We start from the raw sequence: 22,112 nt of genomic DNA on the forward strand, positions 1-22,112 counted from the left end.
TTTAATAATTTATCTGGAGGATATTTTGGTTTTCCTCATACATAATTATGATTTCAAAGAATAACCACAGTTTTATCTCTTCCTTTTTCAGTCTTTTTTTTTTTCCTAATTGCAAGGCCTGCAATTTCTAGTATAATGTTTTATAGAGGTGGTTATAGAAATTATCCTTGAATTTCAATATTCGTCATTAGCATGTTTGTTATACGGTTTCATCAAATTGAGAGCATTTGCTTCCAATCCCAGTGTGTTGTCAATTGGAGAGTAAATCCCCCTTGTGAGGTCTTTAAGGATCACTTCAGTAAGGCCATGGAAATACTATGAAGGGCATATGCAATAAAATGATCATTATGCTTGCAGGTCCTAGAAAGGAAAGCACAGCACATCGTGCAGAAGGCCCCATGGGAGAAGGGCCAGATGAGCGGGCTCACTAAGTAACTGGGGAGCCAAGAGAGTGAGGACCTACAAACTGTGCCTCTTTAGTGGGTCAGGAAGGCATATACAAGAAAAAGGCATGAGGGGATTTCATTGGTGTGTTTGAATGTCACTAGGTGACATTCAGGGGAAGGAAAGAAGGGGGACTTGTGGCAGGGACTAGCCTTATTACACTAGTACAACCTGGTCACTGGGGCAGGGTGTGTTCACAGTCTATTGTAGGGCTGTTCAGGCATTTTCAAAATTTGCCATACACCTAGTTTGCTGAGTGTTTTATCGTGAATAGATCGATGCATCCATTTAAAGGACCAGATGCTTTTCATTTTTCTGTCAATAGAGTGCTTTACATTGATTGCTAATATTAAACCAACCTTATATTTTTAAAAGAAAACCCTCTTGTGTTAATGTGTTATCCTTTTAAAATTATCTCAGGATTCGATCTGCTAATAATTGTTTACTTTTTCTTCTAAATTCATAAAAAATACTAGTTGATAATTTTCTTTTCTTATAATACCCTTATACTGTTATGGGATCAAGACTATGCTGGCCTTATAAAATGAGTTTCGTCAAATGAGTTGAGACATGATCCCACTTCTTCTATAACCTGAATGAACTATGTAAAATTGGTGTGGTTTTTCCTTTAAGTATTTGGTAGAACTCACTCTCCAGCAGTTTAGGCCTAGAGAATACTATGTGAGTAGATTTGTATGTACAAATTCAATTTCTTTAATCAGTATAGTACCATTCACATTTTTATTATTTTTTCCTGTTTGAGTAAGGTTTTTTCAAGTAATGTGTCCATTTCATTGACATTTTCAAATACTGCCATAAAGAGTTCATATATCCCCTTATCTTTTTATTGTCTGTAGGATTTATAGTGATTTCTTTTTTTATTCAATACATGTAATTTTTCCTTTCTCTTCTTTTATCTTAATAAATCTGGCTATAGGTTTATGATTTTATTAGTATTTTCAAAGAATCAGGTTTTGACTTTATTGATTTTCTCTGTTACAGTAACTCTATTCTCTGTATTACTAATTTCTGACCTTTGTTATTTTCTCCTTTCCACTTCTATTGACCCTAATATGGTATTATTTTTAGGACTTCTTGAGATGGATACTTAAATCATTGATTGTCTTATTAGATCCTTGGCTGTCTTTTTTTCTGATGCATGCATTTAAGTATAGAAATTTCCCTCCACTCGTACCTTTAGCTGCGTCTCACACACTTGAGATGGCATGTTTTCTTCTATTTCAGTTAATAATATTGCCTAATTTCCATTGTGCTTAATCTTTGACCCATGGGTTAATTAGAAGGGCATTGCTTAATTTCCAAATATTTGTGTAATTTTTAGTTATTATTTTATTATTGATTTCTGTTTAATTATTGTGTGGTCAGAAAACATCTTCTGTTTGATTTTTGATCTTTGAAATTTATTCAGACTCATTTATTATCAACACAGCATAAATTTTGGTAAATGTTCAATGTGTATTCTGTGTATTCTGTAATTGTTGGCTGTAATATTATAAATCAATTAAGTCAAATGTGTTTATCACCTTATCCTTATCTACATTCTTACTCATTTTTAACAGCCTGTTCTACCAGTTACTGAGAGAGGTGTATTAAACCCTCCCACATTAATTGTGGATTTTCTTATTTCTTTTTCTAGTTCTAGCAATGTTGGCTTTATATATTTTGAGGCTTAGTAACTAGGTACATTCAGATTTAGCACTCATATCTTTCTATTGGATTCTTTTACTATTATGAAATGTCTTTTTTATCTCTAGTAATATCCCTTGTCATTAAGTTTACGGTATCTGATATTAACATAATTTACATGTAATTTTTTCAATCCCTTTTTCTTTGAAATTGTGTGTCCTAATATCAAAAGTGTGTCTCAGTTAAGCAGCATTTAACTGGGATTTAAAAAATAATTTAGTATATGTATATTTTGTGAACTGTTTTTCTGTATTTTATGCAATTACTGATCTATTTGGGTTATAATCCATCATATTACTCTTTGACATTTTATTTGCCCCAGTTATTTAGTGTTCCCTTTCCTCTCCTTTGTTACCATATTTTAAATTAATGAAATATTTCACCTCTACTGGCTTGTTAGTCATTTATTCTTTTACTCTTCTTTTAGTGGTTACCCTAGGAATTACAAAGTGAATCATTAATTTATTAGTGTATAATATAAATTGTGACTTTGACTACTTTCCAGAAAATGCAAGGGACTTAATTTTATTTACCACTCCTCCCTTTTGTATTATTGTCTCACATTTCAATTCTAGATATGTTTTAAATCCCACAAGATATAACAATTATTGTTTTAAATAGTTAATATTCATTTAGATTTACTGCGTATTTACTATTTCTGTTGTTCATCATTCCTTCCTGTGTTTCCAAGCTCCCATCTGGGATATTTCTCCTTCTACTGGAAGTATACTTCTTTAAATATTCTTTTAGTTTTGGTCCGCTTTATTAACTTTATTTAATTTTAATTAAAGCAAACTTTATTAGCTTTATTAAAGTCTCACTGACATAAAATAAATTGTATTTAAAATATACAATTTGATAAGTTATGACATATGTATATGCTGTTAAAGCATCCCCACAATCATTACAATGAACCAATCCAACACTCCTCAAAAGTGCCCCAGTTTGACACTTTAAATGTGGAGCATAACTCTAGGGGCACTTAGAACCATCCCTTCTTTTCCTGGGTTTTTGCATTGAGTTCAGCATAGAACTAGACCAATATCTGCCAATTCCCTGGGCCAGCATAATAATAAAAACAACACTTACAGCATGCTTTCTTGAGCCAGGCCCTCTTCTAAGCACTTTATACATTTTTAATATTGAACTTACTAATTTAATCCTCATCACGTCTCTATAAATTAAGTATTGTTATTGTCCTATTACAGAACTAGAGGCACAGAGTAGTTTGCTTCACTCTGCATGCCTAAAGTGTCTATTTGTTTTTATTATTAATTATGTTGTTTCAGTTCTAATTGTGTCCACTCAATCAAAAGAACCATTATAAAGCTTGTTCTTGTATATAACCTTGACTGACAACCTCAATCCCCGGATTCTGCTATTGCTCCTTCACGGATAGTGGTTTCCCTGCCATGCTTTGTTTGGCGATCCTCTAGGAGTAACTCTCTGAAGTGGTGAATGCCATCCTTGTTTAAAGGGGTAGGAGGGACAATAATCTAATTCTACCTAAGAGAGAAGACAGTAAACTGATGCTGTGTTTCCATTGCTGTTGGAAAAAGAACAGTAAATGACAGCAAAATTGAATAGCTTGATACTTGCACTGTATAAATTACCCAGCGGAAGAGATGTGTTGAGAGGGAAAGTGAGGATTTGATCTCTGCCTTTCAGTTTTCAGTCATTGTCAACCACAAACTACAAAAATTGGCTCAGCAAACCTTGGCTTCATCCAGGATACTAGGGAGCAAGCCAAGAGATTTTTTTTTTCCGCTGCTAAGTTGCTCAGGATTGGTCTTTTGTGGATGTGTTTACATTGGTGAATAAAGTCAGAGTACTTTAGTCATTTTGCTTCAGTAGTATTTTTCGAACTGTGGTTGGGCTATATTAGTGGTTAATGAAATCAATTTAGCAGATTATTACTAACTTTTTAAAAAATGAAATAGTATATAAAATAGAACAAAATAGGGTAGAGTTAAATGGAATAGAAGGTATCCAAGTGTATCACAGGAGTAAGAATATTATTTTGTGGAACTTTTGTTTCAGAGATATATATATCCCTACATATTTGTGTATGTGTGTGTTACAGATTAAAACATTATTTTTTATTGTGGATCATGGTCAAATAATTACTGCTGGGAATTTAGTACATTAGAGGATTTTTTTTCCAATTTTGTGAGAATATTTTTCTATATAGATAGTTTTCCAAATGTTGTTTGTTTCTGTTTGAACAAGTCATACTTCAGAATTTGATGTTCAGGGGAGCAGGGAAAGTCTTCATGCTGATGTAGAGAGTAGTAATTTTCTTGTTGATCAACTACAAGTAGAAAACAAATTTGGCTTATCTGAATCTGTCTTTATTGTGGTTCTATGTTGAAATTACATGTCTTTTCAAATGTCAGATAGAAAACATCCCAAGGAAATAAAATCACCATAGTGACATTCAAACGCCAACCCAAAAGTCACCATCCTTTAAAACACAGGTGGCTTTTAGCAATACTATATACCTACTTGCCAATGATTGGAGTTCAGAATTTGCTAAACAATGTAGTTGCTCGTAGTTGACTGTGATGACATGTGCTGTTTTTAAAACTTTACTATGATAATTGGATAATAGAGTAAGTTTTCATGTAAATACAGTTTTCCCTCCTAATTCAGCTTAGTGAAAATCTGTGTCAATTGCTTTGAATTAACATTAAATGGATTCACCAACTTGGGTAAGACCTAGTTAGTAATCCAACTGTATGTAATTAAATTTCCCACATGTAGGAAATAAATATATATATATAAATAAATAATATATAATAATATATAATATATAAATAAATATATATATATATCAGTATGTAATACATTCTGCCAAATATACCCATTCACTGGTACTAGATCTTTATGAAACTAAAGAACAGTCAATACAATAAATATTAATAAAATTACTAGCTCTAGAAAACGCCTTACAGCAGAGATGGCATGTAAGTTTCTTCTTAAACTGGTTGGCAATGCCTGTCTGGGTGCTGTTTGAGAAGGATTTGGAGATTGTGGTTGGATTCAGCAGTAAAGAAAGATTGCAATTTATTAGTCATCTCTGTGGTGAACATGGGAGATGGGCAGTGATGATATATATGCTTTATGTTTATCTTAGAACTTTCTAGTTTAGTAAATTTTTATGGTATCTTGGAAACAGGAATTGCTTTGTCTATTTTATAGAAGGAAGAAAAAGAATAACAGATGGATGTTGCCCATAGTTAAGCCTTTCAGTACTCTTGCGCTTGTTTCATTTCTGTTCAGGTTCAGCTAGATTATTTGTTTAGTCCATGCCTCATAAATGTTTCCATTTTCTCCTTTCTTATTTCCATTGCCACTGTTATGTTTTTGATCCTCATTAAAGAAATTATGATAGAAGCTTTCTAGATGACTTCCTTGCTTCTGGTGCTTAAACAGTTTTGATGGGGTCAGGGGTCATAGACTCCACTGAAAACCATGCAACAGCTATGCACCATCTCTCAGGAAATTGAATGCTCGAACAAACTTCTACAAATTACTTAAGGAGGGTTGTGAATTCCCTGAGGTCTACACTTAAATTAATAACCCCTAGTCTAGTTTGTCATTCTTTAATTGATCCTTCAAGTTTCTATCAGGCTAATATTCCTAATGCACAACAGGTATTATATTATCCTTTGCTCAGAACCATTAAATTTCCCATTGCCTTTAGAACAGAAGTCTAATCTGCTTGGATTAGAACTGAGTCTTTCAAGCTCTAGCACTGTTTCTGCCTTTGCAGCCTCATCACCCATTCTCTACCTCTGTTTCCCTCTCCCAAACACACAATCTTCTAAGCCAAACCAGAATACTTGCCATTCCCTCCGTATTTCCTGCACTTCGCTCCTATAGTTGCTGCAGCCTGGGCATTCTTTCCCTCATTTCCACCTAGTTGGGCCCTTTCTAACCTTCAAGCCCAGTATCTTTTATGATTCTGTTATTTTTAAGGATGTCACAAAAGCACCGAGCAACACCTTGTATGGTACCTTGCACAGCATGACTGTGTATTCACCTGCTTGCCCACAGATCCTCTCCATGCCCTGCCTCTGTATTACTGAGGGGCTGCCTCCTGAGGTATGTGCCTCCTCTGGTTTCAGCCATTGGAAGGGCTTGGAGGAAGATCGGAGGACTGAAGGAAGGGAGAAGCCAGGGTATTTCTTCTCCACTCTCAGCCTCAGACAATATCTCTGACAACAGTTGTGTCTCCTCTGTGGCTTCAGTTCCTACTGGAGTGGCCAGTTAAAGCTTTCAGTTTCTGCTGAATGACCCCAACCCCAGGGCTCCAATATCAACACCTCCATTCTCGTCTCGATAGCTTAGGGGTTTCCTGCTGGATGCCTCATTCTCCCCTGTTCGACTTCACATCTTTTCCTTCACTTACATAATCAATCCCCTGCATTATAATCTTTCTGTTTAAATACTTATACCAGTTTATGTTTTCCTGGATAACCCTGATTGATACAGCTGGTGTTTGATGGATATTTGCTGAATTTTTTAAACCATTTTCTATGCAGGCATCTCTCTTTTTTTTTTTTTTCTGAATGCAACAGGGATAAGCCCTCTATCACTTATCTAGTGCATAATGGCATTATTTGGAATTACCAGGGAAAGTAACAAATTACCACAAAACATAGTTTGAAATGATTAGCATTCAGTAGCTCATGAGTATGAGAGTTGGCTGGGTGATTCTGCCAGTCTTGGGTGGGCTCACTCATGCATTTGTGGTCAGCTGTATGTCAGCTAGGTGACTCTGCTCATCTTCCCCGGGCTGTCTTATATGGATGGGACTTGGCTGGTCTAAGCTGACCTGGGGTAGCCTTGGTGGAGACAACTAATGTGAGTCAACTCCGCTATGTGTTTCTCATCCATAACAAGCTATCTAAGGCATATTCTCTTGGCAATCACAGGAGAGCAAGAGAAAATACTTAAATGTAGCAAGAACTTTTTCAGACTTCTATATGTAGCATATCTGATAACATTCCATTGACCAAAGCAAGTCACATGGCCAAAAACAGAATCAAAAAGCACAGGAGAATAGACTTAACCTCTTCAGTGAGAGGAACTACAAAGTTACATGATAAAAGGGTAGATGCAGTGAGGGGTAAAGTGTTGTACCTATTGTTAACAATACTGTATTTTGCACTTAAAAATTTCTTATAAGCTGGGCATGGTGGCTTATGCCTATAATCCCAGCACTTTGGGGGACTGGGGCAGGCAGATCGCTTGAGCTCAGGAGTTCGAGACCAGCCTGGGCAATGTGCATGGCAAAACCCCATCTCTACAAAAATATAAAAATTAGCTAAGTGTGGTGGTACACGCCTGTCATCCCACCTACTCAGGATGCTGAGGCAGGAGGATCACTTGCGCCAGGAAGTGGAAGTGTCAGTGAGCCAAGATTGTACCACTGCACTCTAGCCTGGGTGACAAAGTGAGACCCTGTCTCAAAAAAAAAAAGGGGGGGTAGATCTCATGTTAATTGTTTTACCACAGAAAGAGAGGAAAGGAAAGGAAAGGAATAAGGAAATAAAGAAGGGTGGGAGGGAAGGAGGGAAAAATTAGAAAAAAAAATAGATATTGACAAAACTCCCAAAAGCAAAGCCAAAAGAAAAGGAATTTGTTTCTCTAGAAGATATAATGTGATGGCTTATCAATAACAAAATGTCCACCAACGTAGCAGAAAACCATGGGCAAATCATTGAAAGGAAGGCAGGAAAGAAGGAAGGAAAAAAAGAAGGAAGGAAACAGAGGGAGGAAAATTCACACAGTAAGAAATACAAATAATATTTAAACGTATCAGAAGATTTACAGCTTTACCTACCCAAGATATATGTGAATTCTAACTAGGATTCCATTTATCTGCTATCAAGTAGATAAATATAATGTTTAATAACATATTAGCAAAGATATGGAGAAACAGGACTTTCAGACGTAGACATAAATTGAAACAACCTCTATAGAATCTAATTTGGAAATACAATCACAATGTAAAATGTGCATTCCCATTGAATGGCCAATTCTATTGAGATTTGTTCTATATTTTAACTTGTATGTGTGAGAACTGGCACTTATACGATGTTATGCTTTGTAGTCCTATTTGGATAGCAGAAGAAAAGACTTCACTGGCCTTCAATAAGTGTGATATTGTGGGATACTATTTAACTGTCAAAATAAAACTTTAAAAGAATGAATAAGCACTTTACAAAAAAAAAAGGCCACTAATACAATGCAATCAGTCTAGCTCAGGCTTCATATGATTTAGTGAAAAACCAGAGATGAGAGAGAGAGAGAGAGAGAGAAGAAGAAGGTGGAAGAGGAGGAGGAAGAGGAGGAGGAGGAGGAGGAAGAGGAGGAGGAGGAGAAGGAGGAGAAGGAGGAGAAGGAGGAGGAGGAGAAGGAGGAGAAGGAGAAGGAGGAGAAGCAGAAGGAGGAGGAATTAATTTTGCTCTAATATTAACCCCTTTAAAATTGAATTCATTTAAATTTAACCCTTTAAATGCTTTGCAACAAAATATGCATTATGTATTTGCTAGTTCGTTCTGTGCAATTTCATTCATACAAAGTTACTGTCAAAAAAATAGGCCAAGAAAAGAGCCATTTATAAATAACATATTAGTAAACCAAGTTAAAGGGACTTTATTTATCCTTTAACCTTCAATTTGCATTAATTGGGAGCAGTCATGGGAAATAGTGCCAACCTCACCTCAGGTCAGATGGCTTAACAAATGAACTGTTTCATGCCCAGAAATAAATATATTCCAAATATAAATATGAATCAGTTACAAAACAGATTCCTTTGAAACTACAAAATAACCACACTGTTAATATATTTGTGCCCCAATTAAAAATGTGCAAAGAACACACATTCTGAGCTAAAGCTGTCCCAGGGAGTGATTCTCATTTTTGCTTTGAATCTTGTATAAACAAAACTAGGCAGTCTCCTTTGAGCCACGAAGAAATTCACAGCCCCTGTTTTCTAAAGAGAAGAACTGAAAATGGGTATGTTTAAGTTGGAAGGGTTTGGGGCTTGAACTTGTTGCTTTAAATTTCCTTCATCACTGGGAAATCACTTTCAATTTGTCTACTTGAAGAACTCTAATTTGGTTTGTTCTCAGTTGGAGGCACACCACGAAAAAGATGCCGCATGTTTGTATTATAGCAAAAGTTGGATGCCACCTCAGTGACAGTGTTTCATTTTCTTCTTTGCAGTTTTATCTTTAAAACCTGAATCTGTTCTCAATCATTTAGAACAAGGCCCATGACATCAGACTGCCTGGGTGCGATTCTTGGCTGGCCTCTTCTGCACTGTTTGTCTTTGGGCAAAATGCTTAACTCTTCTCCTCTCCTTTCTTCATCTGGAAAACGGGGTTATTTATAATACTTACCTCATATGGTCATTGTGAGGATTACCTTATGTGAAATTAGACAAAGTAATTAGAACAACCCAGTCCATAATATGTGCTTAATAAATGTTGTGTATACAAATGCTTATTAATTATATGAGAATTTTTAGGTTTTTCACAGTCAAGTTCAGATATATTGTTCAAAGCCTAAATCAAAATTACACTCTCAAAAAAAAATTGAGGTCCAATTTTTGCATCCAAAATATATATATATATATACAGTTTTGTATTTATATATTAATGTCAGGGGTAATGGTATATATGTATACATAATTGCCATAAATTCATAACAACTGCTACAAACACAAGCCTTCCTGGCTTTATTAATGTAGTCTTTGAGAATCCTTTTTGAATAAGCTTCTTAATTGCCTTGGTCTTCAGCCCCACATTATCAGAGTTTCTGACTGTCAGCCAAATGGTGAGGTGAAGTTAAAGGTTTTGGACTTGAAGGTTTATGAAATGGGTGGTGCAGAGAGATTTTGAAGAAAATAAATAAATACAACTCCAAAGTCTTCCTTAATGTTGTTTTAAAAGGGAAGAAAATTAGTAATAAGCAAGTCAATTTTAATAAATATATTTTTCCTTTTAACATACTGAGTGTCCACTGCATGGAGTCATAGGGTGGAAGAACCACGCAGAAACAAGACAGGGCAGCTTCTTCAGAAACCCAGAGTCAAGAGCAGAGAAAATTTGCTTATGTTCACATACATATGCACACCCACACATAACCAACAATCGCTTTAATGATATAACAAGGGCTTTTATGTAGCCATAAACGTTGGATATTGGGTGAAAAGCCAACAACTGAGTATGTATTTACTCAATGTGGCAGTTAAAGGGAATGAGCTGGTATAGATTAGCGTGGTTCAAGCCCACATCCATCATATTGAGTCAAAAATGTAGAACAAAAGATACACAAACAGAGATTCATATCATATAGGTAAATTAAAAATACACAAACATTGTTCATTGCCTTGGATATGCATTTATGTATGTGAATGTTAAAAAAGAAAAATAGTGGTCTTGAAAGATACAAACCAGCTCACATTCTGGGCTTGGTGTGGGGTTGTCAGGGAGATTATACCTATGCTCTAATTTTTCTAATTTAAAAAAAAGGCATTCTTCATGTTATTTTAAAATATACGCTTTTTTAAATTAAAAAAAATTAGAGCATAGGTGACAAAATGTTAGCAATGGTTTATATTTTGGGTAGTGGGAACCCAGACATTTTCCCTGCTAACCTCTGTTTTTCTAAAATTTCTATGTTATTCACGACAACAACAACAAAAATTGTAGGACTGCAGTTAGTTGAAAAGTGGCTTCTTACTTGCCATGCAGACAGCCACTCGGCGACATCCTCTGCGGCATGGCAGGTGTCGTGGTCTGTTTGGTTGCCTTTCTCATCTTGTTTGTACCTGGGAGAAGTGTTCACCATATGATTGCATTTAGCACAATCTAGACAGCTGCATGGCTTCATGCTCAGATGCACACCCTGGTGAAGAACCCATCGCTTCCCCACAAGTTTCATATGGCAGTGCCCCACCCTGACGGCTCAATTGCAGCTCTTATATGTTGAGACCTATTCCAGGAACCATCCACTGAGATAAAGCAGAATTCTCTTTTAACACAAAGTGGCTAAACAGTTTGAGGTTCACATTTGCGTTTTATTCATCTTCCCAGACTGCCAATCCAAAGCTCTTGGGTCTTGTCACTAAAACTCCACAGAAATGTACATCTCTGAGATTCACAAAAGTTGTCCCATGCCTGTAATGTGTTCTTACAGTCCTTGTGTTAGAGTCCCTTTCCCTGAAACCATCTCCCCTTTAGAATAAGATTTTATCTAAGTCCATTTGCATTTATTCAAAATCAGAGATAGCTCTGAAACCAGACCCTATTTAAACATAGAAATAAGAACAGTTGTAGATTAATCGAATGTTGGGAAACTTTAAAACAACAAATTATATTTATCTTCTGTGTTTCCTTTTTTCCAGATCTGCGATTTCCTTCTGGTTGGCTGTCCTGCGTGGGTGCCAAGTTCCACACATGATTTAATGAATAAGAAGGTCAGATGTCAGCTTGACTATTTGCAGACTTGTGATATTTGCTATTAATTGTCCCTTTTTAGCATTATTGGAATTATCTCCTAATGTGTGGTGTTGCTACTGTTGTTATTTAATGTAGTTTTGAACTCTATAGGTATTCAGAAAAAATATAAAGCATTAAATGAACTAAAAACATAACAGAAAAGCAATGATACTAATTCACTCGAGAAAAGAAGAGTAACAGGGCAGTGAGAGAAAAGAGCCCATTTTCACTTGTTATGCCAGAAAATTGTGCTCAGTGAAGATCCAACAATCCTTTCCCATGTGTCTTTTCCTTGAGTGCTAAAAAGGCGGGCGGATCACGAGGTCAGGAGATCGAGACCATCCTGGCTAACATGGTGAAACCCTGTCTCTACTAAAAAATACAAAAAATTAGCCAGGCATGGTGGTGGGCACCTGTAGTCCCAGCTACTCAGGAGGCTGAAGCAGGAGAATGGCGTGAACCCAGGAGGCGGAGCTTGCAGTGAGCAGAGATCATGCCACTGCACTCCAGCCTGGGTGACAGAGTGAGACTCCATCTCAAAAAAAAGGCCTGAGAATTAGATAACCCATTGGTTCCAGCGAGTCAGATAGGGTACAAGCACCTGTGCAGTAAAGATCCACTTGACTAGCAAGTCTTCTGAATTTGCCTTTCAGTCCTGAGGTATGTGGTCATATCAAGCAACCATTCAGATCACTGGGTTATAATTTAGGATCCAGTTTGTTTACATTATTATAACAACACAGTTTCAGTTTATCTCTGCATATAAGGTTGTGTCAGAACTTTTCTTTCTGTGTTTATTATTTTTAGCAGTTTAAAAACTAACTATGGAAAAATGGCTTTTTGGTGATAAGGTGACATTCAGGCTTGGCCAGGGTCTGGCAGAGTCTATAGAAATGCTCGCTGGCTGCAGGAGCCAGGCCTTTTGAATGCTGTCTTTGTGCCTCCTCTTGCCCATGGCCTCTGGCCTATTGTCTAGGCGCCTGGGTTGGGGTGGTGCTATCTGATTGTAACCAGTGCTAGTATTACAGCACTCAGTGCCCAGGCCCTCCCTTGGGGCCCCCTGTCTGGCTGCCTCTGTCTCCCAGCCCTCCCTAGAGAGGACCAGCCATAGATCTCATATCAAAAAACACTATTTGTAATTTATAGAATGTTCAAAAAAGAGATCACTAAGAATCTTCAAGACCTATGGTTCTCTAAGTGTTTTTCATCTTTACAAATAGCCCTCTCCTTTTCCCATTGGAAATCTTTCAGTGGCCCCCAATTTCTAAAGCATGGAAAAGGACAGCTGTTCTGTTTAAAGATGAGAAGGCTCCTGCAACCCCAGTCCCCAGCCTCTTCTTCATCCCACCTCAATCAAGGTAACCTCAGAGGTCTTCCATTCCCACCAGGAAACCGGGGGCACCTCCCAATACTTGCACACTCTTTTTACAAGGCATTCTTCTCAATTTACAGATAAGGAAACTAAGAAGAGATTTCTATAAATGCTGAAAACCTGAGGCATTAGACACAAAAGAATGAACACTGTATTAATTCATTTTATATAGTTCTAGAAAAGGAATAACTAATCTGTGGTGATAAGAATCAAAATAGTGATTATCTTGGGGAGAAGAGAGGATTGGCTGGCAAGGGGCATGAGGGAATTTTCTAGAGTTATGGAAATGTTTATAGAACCGTGGGCTACCTGGCATCTGTTAAAACTCACCTGTGCATTTTACTTTATATAAATTGTACTTCCATTAAAAATAAAAACAAAGAGGAAAATAAAGAAAACATAAATTTGGCATTTAGTGAATGAAAATACTGTAGCCAAATATTTGAGTTTGATCAATTTCCTTAAAGCTATATGGGCTGTTTATTGGATCCAGTCTAAAGTCATTACACAGAGTTTCTGAAGATTGAAAATCATGCTGTTCTAATATTTTTTGTTCAATAATCACCAAATCCAGAAAGAAAAAACTCTCAAGGAATTCCAAGCAATGAAACCTGTAACATGGCTAAGATGTGAGACCTGGAAGTTCTGGGAGTGGAGATTCAGAGGACAATATTTGATTCCGCTGACCACAGAGGCCAAGAATCATTGCCCTCCCAGTGTGTGGCTCCCAGGAGGTTTAGAAAGGCACCATATTCCAGATGGGGTCCTCTGAGCTTTTAGGGCTCTGAGAAGCCCCTTAAAAGTCTCTGCTGGGAGGATTGTTGGTGTGTAGAGACCATGTGGGTCACCACCCAACATGCAGCTGGACTTTTATCTGTTTAGGTATTGGGCTTCTCTATCCGTTTCCATGTATATAAAGAATTCCACAAGTGAGAAACATGTGACAAACGTTACACATGTTGTATACCCATTCTGGTGTATTTCCTTAATCAGCCAGATGACATGGAATGCTACCCTTTTAACTGTGCTGGACTTTGCCTCCTAAGATTGTACAGAAAGATATGGGCCAGGTCTGGCACATTCAGGATGGTTCTGCAGGGTCACACTGATCTGAACTCACACTAAGAGTTATGGATAGTCTTAGCTTCAGCCACTCCCCCAAAAGAAATGTCCCTCCTGAGCCCCTTTCCAGAATTTCGATGCAATCGGGAATACTGTGAAAGAGAGGAAAGATGAAAATAAGCTTGGGGCCCTCTGGAGGCGCTGAGCATGTAAGTGGTTGTCGTTGGCTCTCCATCCAAGACCATACTGCTCATTGCCTAGGGAAATGAGATGCCATAGTGAGGCCCCATCCTGCAGGGATCCCAAAGATGCCTTTCTTTAATTTGGGATTGGATGTTGTTCAGTAATCTCTACTTCACTGATATAAACCTCATTTTTGTCATGCATTACTTTAACATGTGCTATTAACAATATTCATCAAATTCAAATTCTTCATAATTTTTTTAATCCTTTGCTCCAACTTAACTGACTGCTTTTTAAATGCCCTATAAAATGCAGACTTCTCCTATATCTTAGCAGAGTGGAACTTCTGGTGACTGAGTTGAAAGGCCTTCAGTGGTACCTGTCAAACAGGCTACATGCGAATTCAGTCTTTTTGCTTTCAATGGGCATCAAGAACTATCAAATAATGGGCCCTGTGCCTGTGTTATTGCAGTAGGGCATTTTGACCCTCTAAAAAGCACTTTCGTTGCCCTGAAATACTTTGAAACAACTTCATTTAAATTTTGCTATTGTATATTTTAAAAGTCAGGTAGTAAAGTGGAAGGTAATTATTGTGGCAGAAATACAGCTAAGGACATAGGCCAGGACAGATGGGACCCAGGGGCCAATTCTGCGTTTTAGAGCCTGATGAGTGAAATGGGACTGGGATGAGAAAGGAAAAGGTTTTTGAAAAGGAAATAATGACGGCGTTAGGAAATGGCAAGAAGAGTCATGTAGAGCTGGAGAAGGAAGGATTTAAAGATGCTCAAAGGTTCCAGCCTTTGAGGCTGTATTATTTTTCTTCAGAAAGGACAAAATGTCTACTACTTCAGTGATTTCCCAACAGAGGGCCAAAGCCTATTTCGCTCACAACACAGATCCACATTAACACAAATTTAGTTCACTAATGAAGCTATGGTAAAACTGAATCATCCATGAAAAAGAACACTTTAAATAACCAGGACATTTTTTTAACCCACACATACTGTGCTTTGCCTGCAGAGGCACACAAATTTCCTGATCAAACCAAATTTAATTTAGCAAGAGATTTTTCTCCAACCAGTTTAGTTTAATGTGCATGAGAGCAGAAATGAAATTACACAATATAAGAGTTTGAGCAGAATTTACTTTTTTGCAATTCTATTTGAAAGGACCTATTTCAAGTCATTAAGAGTCAATTTAACCAAATGGAAAATATCAAGTTATAAATCATATGTTTCTCCATTCCAGGGACTTTGGGCAACTGATCCTCCTAGAGCCAAAGTTCTTGAAATTTATTTCTTTCTTTTCTCTCTCTTGCTTTTTTTCTTCCTTGGTCAAGTGGCTAATGTAACATGTGTGTAGTCAGATTCCATTTATTCATGAGAATGGGAGGGTAAAATGTCAATTGTTAAAGCCCAATTTATTGACATTTTTCCACTTTTTTTTAAACAGTATGCATTTTCATCCACCAAACTGCTTGTAAGAGCTATTCACAAGTTAGAAAATATATCCAGGTTTCAGGTTTTTTTGTTTCTTTGTTTGTTTGTTTTTGTTTTTGTTTTTGTTTTGAGATGGAATCTCTCTCTGTCACCCAGCCTGGAGTGCAGTGCCATGATCTCGGCTCACTGCAAACTCCGCCTCCCGGGTTCACGCCATTCTCCTGCCTCAGCCTCCTGAGCAGCTGGGACTACAGGCACCCGCCACCACGCCCGGCTAATTTTTTGTATTTTTAGTAGAGATGGGGTTTCACCATGTTAGCCAGGATGGTCTCGATCTCCTGACCTCATGATCCGCCCGCCTCAGCCTCCCAAAGTGCTGAGATAACAGGCGTGAGCCACTGCGCCCGGCCTGGGTTTGAGTTTTATCTCCTTTTCCTTTCCCCAGATGTTTTCCCTGTTGGTGCTATTGAGCTATTAACAATTTAAAAGCAGGTTGAAAGAAAAATAACAAATACCCCAATGTGTATATTATTTTTATTCTCTGTTTGTAGACAAAGAAACTTAGGGTAAAAGCAGTGCCTAAAGAATTCACTGTCACAGTGGCAGAGCTGGGCTTTAACTCAGATGGCTCTATCTGCAAGCCCCTGTTCTTTGGAAGAGAAGCAATAGATCAAAGTATACCAACGTAATACATTGGCCAAATTGGAGAAATAGCTAAATTTGTGAAGAGATCAAAGTATTATTTTGGGCCTGCCCATAGTGAAAACCATAAAAAACAGTGACTTAAACAGACAAAGGTTTATTTTTTTCTCCAAAGCAGGGGTTGTGGTTCTATGGTCAGCAGGGACTCAGGTACCTTCTATGATTCTGCATTGCTATTCTTAGCATATGGCTTTATCCTCAAGATTTCCTCTTGGTTCAAGGTAACTGCTGGGGTGCTAGCCTTCATGTATAAATTCTAGACAACAGCAACACAGGGGGAGGGGTAGAAAAAGGCACCCATTATGAGCTGTGTTTTTCCTCTTTAGGGGGTCTTACCAGAATGCCCATCAAGCACCTTCTATCTACAATCTCATCTACCAACTCGTAGTTGCAAAGGAAGCGGGAAAATGTGGCTGGGTACCTTGCCACCCAGAATGAAAGTGGGATTTCGTTGTGAGGGAACATTGCGGAGACACCTAGCAAACTTGGTCACAATTAGGCAGCTACTGGAGGCCCTTCAAGTACGGAGAGGAATGGTCAAGGTGGGGTTTTCAAGGGACTGATCTTGTAGCCAAGTGTATGATGGATAAAAAGGGGAACGATGAAAGGTGGTTTCAAGTACTGTAGTCTGTGGTGATAAGCTCGGTATTAGTGAGATGGTATCAGGGATAGGAGAAAATAGATGCATGTGATCAAATTTGTGGAGTAAATTGACCAAGGAGAATGTGTTTATTCATTAGCTGCCATCCAAAACTGTGAACTGTGTTTAAACACACACACACACCCCCCCACCCCCCCATACACGGAGGTGTGTGTATGTATATAAACACACTATATATGTGTATGTATATTCATACACACATGCATACATAAAACAAAAACAACAATGTAAAACTTTTCTAGGGCTCCATACCACCAATAGCAATGATTTCAAACTTTGGTATCCCTAAGAATCACCTGGAAAAAGAGACTAAATTACAGACTTTGAAAGAGGATGTGAGAAAGAGAAATTGTAAAGATCATCATAAGAAGCCAGTTGTAAAGATGAGTAGGAAGTCATCATAAGAAACCAAGCTGGAGAAAGTAGGAAAGTCGGGACGGGGAGAAAATAGTTGTTAAGTTTTGTTCTCCCTTTTTCCCTCTCTTATTCCCTCCTTCCCTGCTCTCTCCCCTTCTTTTTTTTCTTTCTTTTTGTCTTTAATTTTTTAATTTTAGGAGGAGTAGACTTATGAGTTTGGTAATCATATTGTCATAAACTTATAGGCTCCCAAATAAGAAAGAAATTAACACTCAAGTCATCATCACTCCATTTTGTTAAGCCATAAAACAGCAGGTAATGCCATTTTACAGATGACAAAATCAAGACTCATCTATGGTGTTGACAGTTGGAGCTAACTCTTTCAGAACTCCTTATATCCAAAAAAAGAGCATAGCTCTTTTGGAACTCTTTATATCCAAGATGCATGATACACTGGCAGGCACACACATCTCTTGTGTGTGTAATCTACACAAAAATGGCGAAGTTTGTCAGTACAACTTTCTTGGTACTATGTGTTTGACACCCTTAGCTTCAAGGCAAAACCTACTTTTTATTTTAGCTTTTACAGTCAGCAACAGTTAAATAAGTATAACTTGGTTTTCTTATTTTAACCCCCTCTGATTGCATTTTGTAGAGCTCATGTGAGCCCTATTTTTTCCCACCAAATGCTGGAGAGGGACAGGTTTTGTTGGCACTGGCTGCTGGCTACTCCAGGTGTCTTCCCATGCAGCTTGCTGGGGCAAGTGTTGTGATTTCTGCTCTGACATCCTGGACAAAGTCTCTCATTAATAATTAGATGCCTACACACTTACGTAGTAAAAGTATAAAAGCACACATGGGAAAAACACACACCAACTGTAAAACAGTGGTTAGCTTGGTGAGAGATGAGAGAGAGGGGAGCGAGAGAGATGGGTTGGTAGTGTTTTGCTGTTTTATGTCTTTTAGGGTGATGGATCCAATACCCACAGATTTGAATGGTGGGTACATGTGTGTCTGTAATATTGTTTTATATACCTTGAATGTGTGAACTGCCTTATAACTTAAACTTTTTAAAAAATTAAGTAAATGGCCTTTTTATAAGCAAAGTGATTTAAGCCCTTGAAATGAAATCTTTACTTTTAGTTTTGAGCAGTCTAAGATGGTGTTTCTCAAAGTAAAGCATGCATTAGAATCATCTAGATGGTTTGTTAAAACAGTGTCTTAGGTTCTATTGCCAGAGTCTCTGATTCAGTAGGTCTGGAGTGGGACCTGAGAATCTGCATTTTAACAAGTTCCCCAGTGATGCATGTTGCTTATCCAGAGACTACACTTTGAGAATCACTGGTCTGAAGGAATTTTTCATCAAGACAACTAGAGTTTTGTTGATTGCTCACTTTTTCATTCATTAAACAAATGTCTGTTATATAAATGTGTCTATTCTAGCACTTGAACTGGGCCAATTATTGTGCATGGATGTATAAAGATTATCTGTCTGTGGTGGAAAGGATACGTGGCTGTTCAATACAGTTGTGCAGTTTGGTCACTGTGTAAATGGTGCCCACTGGAGTACTACAGCTTAGCCAGATGTGGCAGTCAAAAGAATTACCAAAGAAACAAAGCAATGTGTGCACAACAGTGTAACATATGCTATGATATAAATATGCATGATGTTCTTTGAGAGATCAATAGAACAATGAAACCCAAAAATGAATTGGGAGCATGGAGTCAGGCAAGGCTTCCTGGAAGATAGGATACCTCAGTTGAGTCTACACAGGTGAAGAGAAGTTATCTGGCCAACAGTAAAGTAAAAACAGTAAAGGTATAGGAGGACAGGCAGGGGAAGTAGAATATGAAAAGACATGAAATGTAATTTGTAAGAAGATGGTAATAGATGGAGTTTAAGAATTCAGGCTGGACCAGGTGCAGTGGCTTATGCCTGTAATCTCAGAACTTTGGGAGGCCAAGGTGGGAGGATCTCTTGAGGCCAGGAGTTTGAGACCACCCTAGGCAACACAGCAAGACCCTATCTCTACAAAATCAACAAATTAGAGGGGCATGGTGGTGCATGCCTATAGTCCCAGCTACATGGGAGGCTGAGGTGGAAGGATACCTTGAGCCCAAGAGTTGGAGGCTGCAGTGAGCCATGATCATGCCACTGCACTCCAGCCTGGGTGACAGAGGGAGACCCTCTCTCAAAAAGAAAAAAAAAAAAGAAGAAAGATTCATGCTGGCAGGACAGGAGAGTTGACCATCAGGAGTCAGATCATGAAAGTCTAAGGTGTTTGGATATAATCTGATAGCAGTAGGGAACCATTTTAAAATTGTAAACAAAGTAATTGTTTGATCCAGTTTTATATTTTAGAAAGAGTCCTATAGGGCAAGGAAGACAGGTACGTTGCAGGTAAGATTGGCCACAGTGGACCAGGCCAAGTAAGCAGCTATTCATTAGCCTAAGTATAAAATGGTGAGGGCTGTGCTAGGGCAGTCCCAGTGTGAATAGAGAAGATGGATGTATTCAAGAAATATTACACTAGAATTGACAAAACATGGGGATTGATAGAATGTGGGAAGCAAGAGAGAAGCCATCAAGGACGAGTCCTGAGTTTGTGTCTTAAGCAGTGGGTGTAAGTAGGTGACATTCACTGAACTGGGGAAGACAAGGGGAAGAGATCTAAGGGCCGGAATAGGGACTGGAGAAGGTGAGTTTCGGTTTGGACATTTGGAGTTTAAGGTATTTATGGAACATTTATGTGGCGGCATCAAATGCTCATGGGTATTTCCTGGGCTGCAAACTTCAGTTTGGATAATATCTAGATATTAATCACTTGTATTTATATATTATTATAAATATTGCTGCAGTAAATATACTTATATATACATTTTGTCTTAACTTCTGATTATTTCCATAAGAAGTGTTTCTAAAATAAAGGCTATTGATAAATATAGGAAAATTATTTTACAAGACGTTGTGTCATTTTATGCTTCCATTAGCATTGTAGAAGAATGTCTGCCTCCCTATGGCCTCGCCAACATTATTTAATCTTAACAAACTAGAAACTCCAATAGTGAGGCTGCCTTAATGTGTACTTTACTGATTATTTGTAAGGTTGGACATTTTTCTCTTTTGGTTGACCTTTATTAAAGGATTATTTGTTGATGTCGTGCACCCATTTTCTATAGGATATTGATTTTTTTAATGATTTTTAAGAACTCTTTTTTTCTTTATTAAGGATATTATCTCTTTGTCCATCTCATGCATTGCAAATGTGTTGTTCTACTTTCTCATTTACTTTTGCTCTAGCAGTAGAATACTCTCAGATGTCCCACCAATATGCCTATTGGGCTCACTCACTCGCCTGTTGCAAAGTCTTAATTTGAATTTTATCCTCTCATTAAGGTCCATTCTATTTGCTACTTCAAATCCCCAACAAGGACAGCTCTTGACAGTTCTGATCCCATAGCATCTTTCACCTTTACACATAAAATATAGTTTATTTATTTTGTTGTTAGTTTCCATCCACTAAAATGTAAGCTCCTTGAGAATAAGGATACAGGAATCTTTGTCTGTTTTATTTACAGATATATCCCAAGTACCTAGAATTGTGCCTGGCACATAGTAGGTGCTTAGTATCTATTGGTTAAGTGAATATTAATTGCTTTTATGTGGTCATTTATTGTCCTAGGGTTTCAACTTTTAATCCATATAAACGTATCCTTTAGGATCTGATTGGAATGTCTGGTTTATTCCATTGTCTACTGATGACTGATTTAAACACTTACCATTAGGATTTTCCAATACTCTTACAGCAACTCTTTGATTGAATTAGAAACAAAATTCAAATTTCTTAATTCCTAAATACATCAATTAGAAGTGGGAGAATGGGGGGGGGGGCGGTCCCTGAGCATTTACTTGGATGAACAAAATAGTTCATCAAAAAATGTTCATCTCTCTCACAAAATCGTCTAATTACCTACTTTATTCTAAACACAAGTTTTTGTAGTTGTTCATTCCTATGTTATGTTGACTTATTTTATGAACACTCTCAATGGCAACCATATTAGAAGTCCACACTAAAGAATGGACAGCTTTGACAGGGAGCAGTGGCTCACGCCCGTAATCCCACCACTTTGGGAGGCTGAGGCGGGAGGATCATGAGGTGAGGAGTTTGAGACTAGCCTGGCCAATATGGTGAAACCCTGCCTCTACTAATAATACAAAAATTAGCTGGGCATGGTGGCATGCACCTGTAGTCCCAGCTACATGGGAGGCTGAGGCAGAAGAATCACTTGAACCCAGGAGGTAGAGGTTGAAGTGGCCCGAGATTGCGCCACTGCACTCTAGCCTGGGTGACAGAGCAAGACTCTATCTCAAAAAAAAAAAAAAAAAAAAAAAAAGACTGGACAGCTTCTAGTGAAGAAACCATACCAAGGCCAAACAATTTCTGGTTTGGGAGTTTGCTTAATAACAGAGGGAACAGCTATTTACTAGCTCCCTTTGGGAAAACACATTGTCAAATAAATATTTACTAAGCTTTTCTCTATGCAAAACACCATGCTATGCCAGTGGGAGGTTTAAAAAGTACAGCCAATTCCCTTAAGAAAGTTGTAACTGGCCGGGAGCAGTGACTCATGCCTGTAATCCCAGCACTTTGGGAGGCCGAGGCAGG

General features: G+C 37.8%; 1 protein-coding gene across 12 annotated transcripts in view; it reads left to right on the forward strand.

Annotated features, from left to right (window-relative positions):
- The window catches only part of THRB (thyroid hormone receptor beta), a 371,664-nt gene that overhangs the window by 146,800 nt on the left and 202,752 nt on the right, over window positions 1-22,112 (forward strand). For all 12 annotated transcript variants that reach the window (XM_063662112.1, XM_054483657.2, XM_054483651.2 and 9 more), the window contains exon 2: window positions 11,576-11,647. The gene's annotated coding sequence lies outside the window, so the exon portion shown is untranslated. The remainder of the gene's footprint in view (window positions 1-11,575; window positions 11,648-22,112) is intronic.

The sequence above is a fragment of the Pongo pygmaeus genome, chromosome 2, assembly GCF_028885625.2.
Source record: "Pongo pygmaeus isolate AG05252 chromosome 2, NHGRI_mPonPyg2-v2.0_pri, whole genome shotgun sequence".
NCBI lineage: Eukaryota > Metazoa > Chordata > Mammalia > Primates > Hominidae > Pongo > Pongo pygmaeus.